This window comes from Opisthocomus hoazin, chromosome 5 (genome assembly GCF_030867145.1).
Source record: "Opisthocomus hoazin isolate bOpiHoa1 chromosome 5, bOpiHoa1.hap1, whole genome shotgun sequence".
Taxonomy (NCBI): domain Eukaryota; kingdom Metazoa; phylum Chordata; class Aves; order Opisthocomiformes; family Opisthocomidae; genus Opisthocomus; species Opisthocomus hoazin.
In genome coordinates this window covers 41,116,049-41,131,485 of record NC_134418.1, presented here as the reverse complement: position 1 = coordinate 41,131,485, position 15,437 = coordinate 41,116,049, and positions in this window count along the sequence as shown.

Here is a 15,437-nt window from a genome sequence, read left to right as displayed (position 1 = left end):
AAAAATAGATGAATAAGTCTTAGGCTAACCATTGATGTTTATAGAAAGTAACTCCTGAGTTAAAAGATATTGGTTCTTTGGAGGAGCAGGGGACAACCTAAAAGAGGATGCCTGTTTCAACCAGTCCTTCTAAGTGTTACTGTCATCACACAAATTATATTTTCAGGAAGCGTTTGTGTTTCTTCCTTTTGTATGTCATGCCCCATTAAAAAAGCAGAGTAACCTGCTTTCACAGTAATTTGAAGACTCCAGTGGTCTTCATTATAGGCAGATACATATAGATTCATATGAAAGCATAAGACAGCAGTAACATCTTCCTCTGTTCTGAATTATCCGAGTACCTGGGGAGGGGAGTAAGTCAAGCCGTTTTCAGAAGTATTTTGTTATATATTCTCCATTTATATGGGAGCTAAGATCTTCAGAAGTAATTTTTTCTTTGTTTCAATAGCTATGCGCTTAGTATTATTATAATTTTTCATGGAAAGTGACTCTTAGTCAAAAGAATGGTAAGTTACTGTACTGTATAGTAGTCTAGTGCCTAGCTCTCAGATCCTAAGCTTCTTGCACTAGATCTGTCTTGGCCCAAACTGGGAATAAATATCTGACTGCTTTTCTTACACACACCCCACCCAACCCCCTGTAGGTGTAAGTAGATCTTTAGAAAAGTTCTTTTTAACTGGGTGCATTTGCACTTCGTGCAAGACAAATGTGTGTTATTACCAAAGAGAGTGACATCCATTTCAGCTGCTGCTGGCTGTTCAGTTCGGCAGCGACCATGAATCAGTGCCATCAGCTGTCACAATTCAGGCTGGTGTATGAAGTGAAATCAATGGCAATTTACATTAGTATATTGGGCTTTGAATGGCAGCAACAAAAGTGGTCAAATTGTCTTTTTTAGTGAGTTTCTCTGCCTTTTGCCAGTAATCTTTGGCTGCAAACATTTAAATCCAGCCTAGCTTACATTGCTGGGGTTTGCAAAGGCCATTCTGATCTGCTCTTCCCAAGGGCAGAAGATTAATTCAGTTTTAATAATAGCAATAAAAATAATAGAAAACTAGTCTGGGAATACCATGGGACACATGACATGGTTCAGAATACTTTTCAAATAAGAAGGCTGTTTCTTTAAAACCTGGAGGGCTGGTGGTTCCTAATGGAAACTAAAAAGTTGATTATTAATCTGTCTTTTCTAATAAGAAGCCCTGCTGAACCTTGTGTGATAGTGATTATAATGGGCATAAAATGCAACACCAGAAATCAGTTTAGTGTTTGATACTGAGCACAGGAAAGAGAAGCAGTAATTCCTACAACATTCTAAACATGGAAGGAACATTATTTGACATAAATATTATGCCATAGCGTGAAAAGTTTATGTATGTGTTCCTTTTAATTTCTTCTGTAATATTCTAACTTGATTTTTTTGTTTTTTTAACAGTACATTTATGAACGAAGTATTCCCTGTTGAATTAACTATTTCCCCATCTTAATGTCCAGTGGCTCAATCCAGATATAATGACATATGTGTACAGATTAGGCATCATGTCTGCATTCAATAAACTCATCTTGATTCCATCAATTTTATCATCAGCGAAGGGACCTGTACAGGTGCAATGTGATTCTGATGGTATTAGTTTAATGCTGCGTATTTTCAGCTACACTGTTACTGAAAACTGTCACAGCTCTAAGTAAGCTACTTAAATATGAAACTAGTTACACTGTTAGCCAGGTAGCTTTATTTTAGATAAAAACTTTACACAGTTCATTGTTGGATTCATTTGAGATGCAGTGAAATAATTAGAAGCAATGATTTCTCTTCTTTTTTAATTCCGAATTATAACTCCTTGTTAATGTTGAAAATTTACTGCTTATTTGCATATATATAAATTTGGTTTTTTTTCTATTTTTGACATCTCAAATACTTTCATGTTTTTCAAGGTCTGCTTTGAAATTTGGGATTATATGTCCATATGCAAAGAATAATCATACATTTATAAACATATACAATATTCATATTCATTTAGCTTAAAACAAATTCGAAAGATAAAGTAAGTACGTACCTTATGAAAAATGAACATATTGTGCTGTCAATTTACATTTGGAAACCTCATTCTGGACAGAATAGTTTTGATGCGGCCAGAAAACAAAACAAGCAAAGAAAACCCTAATTACATTATTATTATTATTATTGTTGTTGTTGTGATAAATTAGTTCCCATTGGACTTTAATTTTAAATACTCCCTCTCCACATCTGCCCTGGATCAAATTTGTTTTGATTCCCTTTTTGGATACCTTCTCTAAGCTGAATTTCTGTACAGATTTTATTTAAGAGTCTTTGCATTTGTATTAAAGGGCTTTCCATAGTTTTCCTCCATTCCCAGTAGCAATCTTATTTGTTTTATATATTGGCTTTGGTTCAGCTGATTCTCGAGCAGTTCTTGTTCAAATATATTTTGTATGATCTATCTGCAGATTGCAATCTAAAGACATGAAATTTAATTTACAGAAGAAATTCCTGCTGTCTGTCTTTGAATAACAGTCACTTTTCCGTATTAGTCAATATATAATAACAATTTTGTTACATTTAGTATGTAACTAATATATATGTATTTTGTAAGTAGCCATTGTGGGTTTCTGTGGCAAGGTTTTGGTAGCAGGGGGGCTACAAGTGAGTGGCTTCTGTGAGAAGCTACTAGAAGCTTCCCCCATGTCTAATAGAGCCAGTGCCAGCCGGCTCCAAGATGAATCCGCCGCTGGCCAAGGCCAAGCCAATCAGCAACGGTGGTAGCACCTTTGTGATAATGTGTTTAAAAAGGGTAAAAGCCCACTGTGGAACAGCGGTCAAGAGAGATGAGTGAGACTGTGTGAAAGAAACAACTCTGCAGAAGCCAAAATCAGTGAAGGAGGGGGGGAGGAGGTACTCCAGGCACCAGAGCAGAGAGCTTTTCCCCTGCAGCTCGTGATGAAGACCATGGTGAGGCAAGGTGTTATCTGCAGCCCATGGAGGTCCACTGTGGAGCAAATATCCACCTGCAGCCCATGGACGACTCCACACCAGAGCAGGTGGATATGCCCAAAGGAGGCTGTGACCCTGTGGGAAGCCTGAGCTGGAGCAGGCTCCTGCCAGGACCTGCGGACCCGTGGAGAGAGGAGCCCTTGCTGGAGCAGGTTTGCTGGCAGGGCTTGTGACCCCGTGGGGACCTAAGCTGGAGCAGCCTGTTCCAGAAGGACTGCACCCTGTGGGAAGAACCCATGCTGGAGCATTTTGTGAAGAGCTGCAGCCCATGGGAAGGACTCACATTGGAGAAGTTTGTGGAGAACTGTCTCGCATGGGAAGGACCCAATGCTGGAGCAGGGGAAGAGTGTGAGGAGTCCTCCCCGTGAGGTGTAAGGAGAGACAGAGACAATGTGTGATGAACTGACCACAACCCCCATTTCCAGTTCCCCTGCACCGCTTGGGGGCAGGAGGTAGAAAATCGGGAGGAAAAGAAAGCCCAGAAAGAAGGAGAGTAGAGGGAGGGGGGGGGGGGGTTATTTCTCATGTTCTTACTCTGATTTGATTGGTGAGCAATTAATTTTTTTTTCTTTTCCCCTCAAGTTCAATCTGTTTTGTCTGTGATGGTAATTGGTGAGTGATCTCCCTGTCCCTATCTTGACCCACAAGCCTTTCATCGTATTTTTTTCTTCCCTGTGTAGTTGAGGAGGGGAATTGATAGAGCAGCTTCAGTGGGCACTTGGCATTCTTCCAGGCTAAACCAAAACAGTCTTTTCAGCCTGCCTCGATACCATTGATATGTCATGAGTTCTATAGTTGCTGTATGCCATATCAATGGTATTACAGGAAGAATCATCCAGATTAATACAGAATGAACTTTGATAAAACCGGCTGTGAACTCCAGGTGCAGCATGCGACCATCCACCACAAGTCGTCTCTCCTGCCCTGGCAGACCGTTACAACAGATGGAGCCCAACATTGTGCACTAAGTGAACTCAAAGGACATTTTAGAGGGATGGTCCGTAGACTAAGGGAATGATATCTGTGTGTATGCATGTCTGGTGTATATATATATATATATATATATATATATATATAAAAACCTCAGAAAAAGTCATAGTAGTAAATTGGAAAGTGTGGAGCCTGGGCATGACATACATGGTATAGAATAAGGGGTGGATAATGTCCTGGGTTCAGCTGGAATAGGGTTAGTTTCACAAGAGGCTGGTTGGGATGACCCAAATGAGCCAATAAAATGGGATGTTCTGTACCATGTGATGTCTTGCTCAGTATTTAAGTGGGGAGCTGGCTGAAGGAAGGGGGTTTGCTACTCAGGAGCAAGCTGAGCATCAGGTGGTGAGAACATTGCATCAGTACTATTGTTGTTATTTTCTTCTCACTTTGCCATTCTGTTGAACTGGTTTTATCACAACCTACAAGCTTTGCCTTTTCCTTCTGTTTCTCCTCCCCATCCCACCAGGGAGGGGGGAGGAGTGAGAGAGCTACTGCATGGTGCTTTGTTACAGCTGAGGCTAAACCTCAACAGTAGCATAGTCAAGGCTTCATATGCTTTTTGTAAATACTATAACTCAAGTGTTTTGTTAGTAAAATCCTTTAATGCATCTTTTGTATAGCCTGCTTTTTTATGTTTCATCTATGTGATAATCCTAATTTGATGTTTTTCTGCATACTGTAGATTATTATGGGAGCAAATGCTTTGGCAAAACTTAGGTCCAAAAGAATTGGACAGTATCTGTGAAAGGATTAAATGGCTGTCATTTACATTTTAATTATGAAATATTGGTCTACAAAATACATGTTGAATGAAGTGTCTCTTCAGAACCTAATTGCATCATGTAACTAAATATAGATTGGACTCTTGCTAGTGACTAGCAGAATGTAGCCATAAGTTACTAAGTCAATTCTTTTTTTACTTCAGGGAGACTTTATGCTAAAGCCATGATTAAACACAACTTACATCATTCTACCTTAACCTAATTACATCTGACAAAAACAAGCCATTATGAAGGTCTGGACCTGGTCATATAAGCACAGACTCTGGGTCAACGTATTTACTCTTACTGTGGCATTCCCTAATCTTTTTACAATATTGTAATCCTTACTGGAAAAAGTTGTCTGGAGTTATAAAAGTTATAAGTCACTCTCCTATTTAGTCCTACTTCTCTGCCAGATTAATGAGAAACATTCTTGTTTCCAGGTCTTCATTTCTTCCCAGATCATTGTTGTGTCATGGTTTGGAAGGACTTGTACTATTGCTCAGGAAACATGCCCTGAACTGTTTAAAGCCTGCATCCTTCCAAGTTTTGCAAGTGACAACATATCCACAAGCTTTTCTTTATCTGGCTTTATCTTTTAATCAAACTGTTTGTAATGCTAGTCTCTTAATACCCAACTGAAGAAAACAAATTCTAAATTGTGTTGGGTCAGGTGAAGTTTGATACCACAAGGCAGCTCCATATCACGTAGTTGTTCAGGATGACAGTCCGGGCTGCCTCAGGGCATATCATGCAGCTGTGTTTCATGACACCTTTGGCCCAAAGATTGAATAACACCTTTAACTTCCTTAGTCTGATCTTGTTACAGAGTGAAATGATTTCGGATTCTATCACATTGCCTTGATCAACATTTTTAGCTGTGGTAATAGTTTAATTTCAGTTAAAAGTCTGGCAATAAAAAACTTTAGGTTTTAAGAAACAAGATACATCCTTCACAAGAAGTCACAAAGAGAACAGTCTGTGCAATGTGAGCAGAGATAACAAGCCACTGACTGCATACCCATTAGATCCTATCATGCTTTATGTTGTTATTTCATGTGCTGTATAATTATATGTGATCCTCAAATATTTCACCTATTTTATTCCATTTATGGTTTTTATAGCTCTTAATATTTTTCCTCTCTGCTTTGCTATACTATATCTAGCTGCTACTGAAAGAAATTTGACTCTGCAATTTCTTCTCTCGTTCCTATGAATGATAGTAACAATGACAACTTTCATCTACAAACTCAGGAAGCCTTCTAAAAATCCGCCCCCCCCCCCTTAATGCTTTGTTTCTTATATAGCTTTTGGTGAGTTAATGAAGCCCACTTTCAGGAAAGTGAACATTTCTAAATACTTAAAAAGGGAAGGTTTAGGATGGTAATGATTCATGATCGAAATACTGGTCCTGTGAAGGAAAATAAGCTGCTAGAATGACAAATAGTGTTCATTTCTCACTGGGTGGTGCAAAAAAAGTTGCAGTTGTGAGAAAGTTCTGTGTCCTTTTTCTCATTGTTGTTCCATTGAGTCTGGCATCTCACACTTACAAGAGTCAATTTTTCACATTTTCGAAGGGAATGGTGAAAGTCCACCGTCTTTGCGTTTGTACTGTCCTGGGAGTAATGTTACCTTGAAATTTTAAGCTATCAGCAAGGTAAATCGGTCAGAAGCCAGATGCTATCAAACTGCTAGAATGGCTAGGATTGATTAAAGAAAAATAAAAACCCCATGATTTTTAAGTTTAATGTGGAAATTGTTCTAGTTGTTACTTTTTATTTAAAGGTCATGCACCAGAGGAAAAAGTATTGTAAGAGCAGTCAATGTATGTATTAAAACCCATGTAATTTAGATAGAAATCTGTTACTGTCAGTCAGGTTTGCTCATTCAGGCTTCTATATAAAACATACAGTTTCTTGCAAGGACAAGTGAGATTAATCCCCCCTTCCTTTGTTGGATCGGGGAAGGGTAATATACATTTTGAGGACAGTGGAAACTGAGGGGGGAACAGGACAAGGAACTTCAGTGAGAAGAAAAAAGAGAGGAAGGCAGACACCAAATGTGGAGAATGAGAGGAGGCAATTCATGTTGTTCCAAGAAAGTTTTAATCTTCATATTAATTTAGTAATTTGTAGGAAATTGTGTATTAGATCAAATAAGTGACCTAGTTTGCCTGTTACCCTACCTTTGATAGTTTTCAGTTCAGATGACTCCTACAGACAACGCTAAATCAATTAGAAGTTGATGCATGCACTGAGTCTTCATGTCCCTTAATTAAAACCGCACTTGCAGTTTAGAGTTTATATAAACATGTTTAATCTATGCACGTGTGTATGTATATCTATATAGGGATATGTGTATGTATATATATAAAGAGTGACTGCTCCATGTAATCCTGATACCAAAGAAAAAACAATAAAGGTGTTCAGGAGCACTTTTTTGTGCTCTTGTTATCTCAAAGACCACTAAACCAATAATCAGTCAACAATCAGACTGAGCTGACCATTGCGCATTTCTACATTGTCTGAAGTGAGGTCTAAATTTTATTTTTCTTTCTGTCTTCATCCTCTGTTCATTCACTGTATTCAATATGTCTTTTGTACTTCCTATGCGAAGATTGTCATTACCTTTCTTCAGTTGTATTTACCTCTTTAGCCTTTATTTGTGAATTACTCTTGCAGATACTCCTATTTAAACATGAAATTTCAAAAACGGTAGAAAACTGCATACCAGATGGTACCTAAATCAGAATGAGTAGATTACTATGTCAAGGTTTTGAAATCTCTGTATTTTCACAAGTTTACTACTGCTGACAGAGATGCTTGAGAGAGAAAAATTTTGCATCACAAACATCAAAAAAATTAGTGGGATAGCTTTTCTAAACTGACAAACCTTTTCCCTGGAGTTTTCTTGTGTAAGCTTTTACCTGAAAATGACAGTTCCAAAGGTAACAGAATGTTACAGTTATTAGATGTAAACCAACTTTCTATGTCCTTTCATTACCCACATGAAACTCAGTATTAACATAGAACTGAAAAGGTAGAATGTTAGCGCTTTTTTTTAACTCTGCATTGTGTTCATTTGTATTTAGACTGCGCTTTCTTACTCCTCATCATAATTCACCCAGAAAATCATCTCTTTGCAAACCAAAGTATGCATTGTTTGTGTTTGTGGGATTTGAATGAGTACATATTTAAATAAGGAAACATTATATGGGTATGGGAAAACATTCTTTGTTTGCCAGTAAAGGACACAGGCAATCACTGGAACATATGGAAATCCTTATTTGCAATAGCTATGTTTTATTAGACTGAAACAAGAAAAGCTGGTCCTTGGAAAGCTTTTGGTTTGCGTCTAGCTTCCACGGCTCACATCTGTAAAGTTCCTGGCTTTGAACGCTAGAAGAGATGGACCATGTGCAAAACTGAGAAATTTATGGTTGAGTTCAGTAGTAAAACAAGCATAGTAGTTGTTTTGAACATGCTTTGGTGAAACCAAACTACTAGGGTTATTCTAGCTTTGTAGCTTTTCCAAGAGCATTGGAATAGGCTCAGTACCTCCTACTGCTGTGGGACTTGCTGCCTTAAACTAAACAGTTTTATGTTCTGGGCTTGGCATGAATCTACTCTCTTTATACATGTATTTTCCAGTTTAAAAGACAGTTCCCTAACAATAACATGCAGAATATAACCTCCTTGATAAGAAATACAAAAATAATGGAGAGAACGTAGGACTGCTGTTTCTCGGTCTATGAAAACGCAGTAAGGAATAAACCAGGCTGGTTGCCAACCGAGCTTAAAAACATATAATAATAATGAATAATAGTGATATAATAAAATGGATATACTGCAATTTCTATCATTATTTTGATGAGATGACTTATGTATGCAATGACTTCCTCTGCTGTCTGGTATTTCCTATCAGTGATGTGACATTTGCAAGGCAGGTTGACAGCTTTATTGAAAGTGAATGTCTAACCACATATGTAATTTTTTTTTCTTCCATGTGGTTGTAAACACACAATAATTCAACGCATTAAAATTGGGAGGAAGAATCATGATCATCTTACTATGAGGTTTCTCAACCACTGAGAAACTGAGAAAAAGAAATTTGGGCAAACCTTAATTGAAAATTGTAGTTTACTGCACACAAGTTTGTAAAATACCATTCAGTTGATGGGGTTGGGTGAGGAAATCTGGTAATGCACACAGAAAAATGGTCCTTTTATTAAAGAAGTTTATCATCAAAATACTGTGGGGTCAGGCAGGACTTGAACTATATTCTTTCTTCCTTGTTTGTTGCTCAGATACTGGGACAGGACTCTGTTTCATGGCCTCTATAACATAGTTCCTTTCTAGCTAATTATAATTACTGCTTTTTTGAGATAGCATAATCAAATAGTGGAAGTTGAATAAAACCCCTTTTCCCATATCACCTACTGAAAATAGGCGTGTGAGTAACTCCAGGTGAGCCTAAAACTGTTGGGTTTTAATCTCTAAATTTCATAAATATTTTTTCTTCAGTCCTATCATCATGCCAGTGTGTATCTGTTTTTTTTTTTTTTTTTGTAAGCTGCAATTTTTCCTTATAGGTAGAATATACACTGTAAGTCATACATGAAAATAAGTGGATACATTTGGGGCAAACTGTGAAAATTACTTCTATTTATTTATTTATTAGATGTATCCCACAGTCATAAATATTTCAAATATTCATAAGAGTACTTGTATTTGTAGGTATTGCACAGTGCACTACTGTTATTTTGAAATACAGAAGAAGCAGAAAAAGAGCTAAAACACTAGAATATTCATTATTTCCCATCTTGACTATAAACAAGGTACAAATAAGCAACTGCCAGCATAAATAATTATATATGTCTACTGAAAATAATTAACAGAGTATGTTGGTTAAGATGGTTGAGATCTAAATCTAAAAGTGTATTTTAACCTTTGCTCCCTCTTGGGAGATCACTTTGTTCAAATTTAAGTGCCATTTTCTCTGGACATAATACAAGCCAACAGGGTAGGTGTCTCATCCATAGACATGCATTTTTAGCCTGTGAATTCATCACTGTATGTTTGACTTTCCTTTGGAAAAATTTTCTTTGTATCACTGCGCTTGAGCCAGCCTGTGTCAGTTTTACTTATATTGCACTTATAATAGTGCTAATTTATTCAGAACTACTTTGGTTGACTTTAAGGATTGTTTATACGCTAGCTACTTCACATATTGTGAATGGCAAGGTGTGGATATTTACTGTTTTTGACTCAATTTTGAGAGGAGTGATGTCTAAATTAAGAAAGAATTAGAGATACTGAACACAAAGACATTTTCATTTTGATTTCATGCTCTTTTTATTTATTTATTTATTTCAATACATAGTTTAATAGCTTTATTTAAGAGTTGGTAATACTAATTGTGCAAATGATGTTTGGATATAAACACCTTAAGTCTAAAACATTCGTCTTGGCTCATCTACAGCTGTAGATTGTTTTCTATGTTTTCCTTTAAATCTTTCGGTATTGTCAGTCTGTTTGGGGGTTCTTAAAGACAATCCGATAGCAAAAGAGGCACAACAACCATTGCAGATTATTTCCCTGACTTTTCAGTACTATGATAAAGAAGTGTTTTTGTCAGCAGAGTATAAGTTAAGCATTCACATTTTGAAACAAGGAATACATGTTTTTATATGCTTGTCTCTTTTTTTTTTTTTTTTAAATAAGAGTTATCTAAAATAATCTGCATATGTTTTTAATGCTGCTTCTAACCAGAATTTTCAAATTGTGATAAAGAAGCTGCCTGTGTCTGACTGTATGAATTGTTCTGATCCTGAAGGTTGCTACACACTCTGCAGTAGAATCTGTTATACGTGGAGAGGGGAGGGGACAACATTTCTCTTGTTATTGTCACCTGTCTTTTGTTTAAAAGCAGAATGCTTTCCTGAACAGACAGCCCATCTGTGTCACTCACCTGGCCTCACAGTTGTTAAGTGGTTCTGGGATATTGAGCCTCATTAAAATACTGTGAACTAAGAGTAGCCAGTACTACATCTTACAGGCTAGATCAGTGATGAGCAGAAAAAATAAGTGTATTTTAATTCCATGATTTAGCAAAGAGCTGTGAAGGAATCATCACATTACCCCTGCACTCCACCCACAGTCAGAAACTTTGCTATTTAAATTATGTTATTAAATGTTGGGGGGGGGTTATTTTTTTAGACAATTCTAGACTATTGCTTTTGATGGAATATTGATTTCAAATAGCTCTCTTCCTCAACTTTTCTGATATCTATTCATTTTCAAGAGGATTGCTTCCCTGAATAACATAAAGGCAAAATGTTTTGGTAAAATTTAAATTTATAAGAGTTGATTCATAAAGCAATTTAGGTGGCAAACTTTTGTAAATTTAATTGGAGTTGCTTGGAGATGATGAATTTCTGTATCAGTGATATGAGATGGTCTCTTTTCCTAAAAAGGTCTGGAAAGAGTGACAGAAGGGGAGCGTGGCATGTTTGGAAGTATGCAACTCAGAGCTTGAGTAAAAGCTGGGATAGGTTCCTAACTTGCTGCCTGATGCCTTGATGCTCTACATTGTGGATTTAACTGTGGTTATTATAATTTTCCAGAATATTCCTTATTCTTTGGAACAGTTAAGTAGAATAAAATATTTTTATAATTAATTTTAAATAGCTATTGCATGTATTTTCTCTGTTTCTTTATAACATCATCTATAGTGTATAAATATACATATGCTTATAATGTATTAAGTCATTTTTGCAATGTATACAGGCTTATACTATGTGACATTTAATGTCCATAGCGCTCAAAAGCTCTGTTCTGGATAAGAATGTCCTTTCTTATGTTAGTATAAGGCAATATAATGTTCAAATCGAGTTGAAGAACAGGTAATTTTTGGTACCTTCTAAAGCAGGTTGAATTGTTTTAATTGATTAATCTTGCTGCGAAGATGAAACTTTCTGTCTTACTAGGTCCACAGCTAATTTCTGTTTCATTTTGTGGCTGCTGCGAGGTGTGTTTGGAGTTGCACATTGTTGCTGATCACATAATATCTTCCCTGATTTCCTGCATTATTGTTGTTTTGTGTGTATGTTCATGCATGCAGATGATTGTCACTTGGGTCTCTGACATTTAGATGTTTCTGTCTCCTGGAACTTATACTGAAGTTGTAAACTTTGGCTGGTGCACAGTATACTGAGATTTGTTATGATTTGTGCATGTTTTAATGTCTGACAATTTAATAACTACATGCTACTTCTCTTCTACTACGTAATGCTGAACAATAACTACATTTGATGGTTTGTATTTTCTGTGTGTTATTAAAAGGAAAGCTATGCCTCAAGGCACTTTGCGATAATTCAGCTGATATTTAATCAGCTTTTATTTGCATTATTTTTCATGTGAAAGCAACTCTGCTGTTTCAGTTGCTCTAGCTTAAAATGTAATAAAATATTGTTGTGACACAACAATACCTGGATCCTCCAGCCAAACCCTGCATATCAGTGTCAGGATGTACAAAATATTAATCATCTGATGCAGCTGCTGCCACCTTTGTGAACAGAGGCAGAAATCAGAAGGGACAAAGCAGAGCTGACACTGCTTCGGCTCACGTGAAATAGTAAACATATTAACTTTGCTTCATTTGTGAAGTAGACATAATTTGAGATTAAATATTACAGCATATGTAATTATGGTTTAAATGTTCTTTAAACAGCTGGAGCAGTACTGTGGAAAATACTGAATCATAAAATGCTGAAGTACTGTTTTTTGGGGGTTTGTTTGTTTGTTTTCTTCCTGTTCAAGCATTTGGTACAAGTTGTTGAAAACATTCATCGAGTTTTGCTCTCGCACATAATGAAAAGGGTTTTTTTATCTGATTTAAGATACAATACGTTATTGCAGTTATTGAAATGTACTTGGCCTATCAAAGTTAATTCTGTTAAAATTTACAGTGAAACAATCCCTTCAGATATCCTTGAATTAGAAAAATTCCTAAATATTTGCTTGGTTTGGAGGATGCTCATGAATTTGTGTCTACACAATAGCAACACTTCGACCACGAGGTCTTACTACTCGGGAAAGGGTATGTCTCCTTCTTCTTTCTTTCCCATTTATCTCTTTTGTATGGAGAGAAACACCCCTATGTGTGCAGATCCTTTTGTAAGACAAATGTGTTATGATTTTATTTGTTTGCAGCCTCCCATCTTACTCTTTCTCCTTTCCCTAGGGTATTTCAAAAACCTGTATTTCTAGTACACATCTTGGGGGCCCTTAAAGCCTTGCTTCCTACCCCCCTCCCCAAATATCCAGCCTTAGTTTCAGACCTGGCCTTTTCAAGTGGAATAATATTCCTCATGAGAATTTCCTACTAGATCTACTGCAGAACTCAATGAATACGTGAATACATGATCTTTCTTGATAGCAAAATGGGAGCTGACTACCTTTGAATCTAGCCAAGAATTCAGGAAAAATCTAGCTTTTAAGTAACTATTTGCCTAACAAACTGACTGGCTTTAAGCTCCATACATAATGAAGTGTTTTTTTGATCTTGATCAAAGAGCCTCAGCACCATGCACAATCATATCATTGATTTGCTAGTGTGTCATTATTTCTCATAAGGTTAATACTATAAATCTCTTCATACTTTACTGCAGATCGAAGGTACCAGACTCCCTTGACTTTTCTTTTAAAATGGTCACCAAAAAGTCTCAGAGTTCCTAGAGCTCACTTGAGTTCCTTCAGTGTCATTAGGCTTATTCCAGGAAAGATGATACATCTTAATAGCTCCAGGATCTTGTAAATGCAAAAGGAATGCATTTCAGGAAGTTTCATATATTTTATGTACTTAAAGGCTTGAGCAGTCATTTGATTGTGGAATTTGACCTCCTGCATGTTTAATGGCCAGAAGGCCCATTCAATTGCTCTCAGTTACCTATGCATCAAGCTCAGTAACTTGTGCCCTATTGTCTTCAGAGGCCTCCAGAAGAAAGTTACTTGTTTTTTCAAAACTTCATGTCTAAAGTTCATTTTTTAAATTCCACAGTTAGCTGTGAGTTGCACACCTAAATAACGTGATCCTCCAAAAAGGCTAACAATTCAGTAATATTCACTGAAAGACAAAGAATATCTACCTTAGCAAGTAACAGAAAGCCAAGGCTACTGCCGATATTTGCACTATACTTTTAGATTGAAAATAAGATCGTGCTATAGAAAGAAAAAGGGTCAATTTCTGAAGTTCCACCTAGCAGTGAAATAACCCTCAATTTCTTCCCAATTTTATAGGCTATTACTCTCTCTTATGGCTGTCAATACAGCTAGTCTAGATATAAAATCACCCAAGGTGTTGACGGAATATGTGTCACTTGACATTCATTCTATCATTGTTCCAATAACTGAAGAATGATAGTATAGGATTAAACTAATTAGTGTGTGATGTTCCTTCATGACAGACATTATACTGTTTATACTAAGCATACAGATGTGTGACAGGCTATACAGCCTGTGCATGATTGTCTAAGTTAAACCCGGAGAAGTGACCAAAAACTGACTTATTTCAGCTTTGTTAACAGCATTTTTGTCATGTAAAAGTAACAATACACCAAAAATCATACAGTGCAAGTATTACAGTAGTTAACATCTATTTTATAGCTTTATTTCATTCAATTTTCGAATATAATGCAAGGATGCATTAAGAACACTAACAGTTTTTGTGGTATTTATGATTGTACATGATAATGTGGCCAGAGTTTCTATTTTTTGGTGATTGTTTCTCGTTCCATATATGTGTTTTCCTTCTCTTTTCATTCTTTCTGTGATTGCTTTTCTTTTATTCCCACTGCATTAAGGAGGTCATTATTATTTTTTGCCAAATGCTCGACTTGTATGCATTTTGGGTATGTTTGCAGAGTACTTATTCATCACGTTAACAGTTCTGACTAGTTTTATGAGATTGTCAGCTTTACATATAATCCTGCACAAAAAGTTGCATTCAGTCCTGATCTTTAAAATGATACAAAAAAAAAAATCAGTAAAAATAAGGCTTCTTATGAGTTTAGCTTATATCCATGTTGTTACAAAACCAGTTATTTTTCCCTTCCTCTTTTCTTGTTTAGATTATGGATTTTATAAATGCTGCTGTTTTATTAGCAAAATACAAGATAAATACATTATGAATCTTCTGCTCTCATGTATGTTTAGAGCTGAGAATTCAGTTTTTTATAATAGAACTTTGCTCACTACTGATAAATCAGAAAATGTAAATAATGTAAAATAAAACCACAGAAAATTTGTAACTGAATAGATTTTTCCACTCCATAAAATGTTTTATGTTCAGTACATTCAAAATACTCTGAAGCTGAATTTATTCAGAAAAAGGAGACAGGTACTCTTTAGACCATTTTCCTGATGATTCAGGCAGTCACCTATGATGCGGAAGAATCAAAAGATAACTCTGTATTCTGCATGACTGTAGGTGGTCCAGACAAGGGATTGCTTCTTCCACAACCTAAATGAATAATCTAACCACTGGGTTTGTGAACTCAGATTTTTCTTGTTGGTCCGGTGAATATTGAGGCATTTATATAGTTTTCCTGCAAGACTTGAGAGACTAAGTCAACACTGAATATTGATATGGTTCAAAGTAAGAACTGAAACATC